Genomic DNA, 607 nt, shown 5'->3' with positions numbered 1-607 from the left:
CTAGCCGCCACGTGTGCCTATATTAAGACTGGCCAATAATGTGGCGGAAATCTCAATACAAATGGCGGGAACTTCCTTGTACCGTGCATCGCCATAATGCAAAAGAAATGCACGATGCAAAGAAGGCTACAAAACTGGCGGGAAAAACTCCTGCACGCGGGTTCTTAATTGCAACAGAACACTCCACTGTGCAAAAGAGCTGCAATTTAGTGGGAACACAATTTAGCGATGCTGAAGCACACACAAACAAGAAAATCACAACTTTGGGTTGTGACACTTTCCAAATGCTGAGAAGAAGAACTTGGACTTGTGGCAGTGAAAACAGAAGTGGGACTTCCGGTTTCGCTTTTGCCACCTCTGTCAGAAGGAAGATTTGTATTGACAGATGCTGGTTAGTGGAGCATTCCGGATAGTGAAGTGCTGGATAACATGGCTTTTGCTGTATTAAGTGTCATGATTTGAAACCATACGGACGCTTGATGTTGTAAAGTAAGTTTTTAATGGCATGACCTAGGCATTATTAATTAGGAGATCTCTAGGTAGAGCTCTAACTCTGCATTTAATGATGTTTGGATAATTGGAGGCCTCATAGAATCATTGGGCCTGA

This window comes from Alligator sinensis, unplaced genomic scaffold (genome assembly GCF_000455745.1).
Source record: "Alligator sinensis unplaced genomic scaffold, ASM45574v1 scaffold342_1, whole genome shotgun sequence".
In the NCBI taxonomy this organism is placed as follows: Eukaryota; Metazoa; Chordata; order Crocodylia; family Alligatoridae; genus Alligator; species Alligator sinensis.
This window is presented reverse-complemented; position numbering follows the sequence as displayed.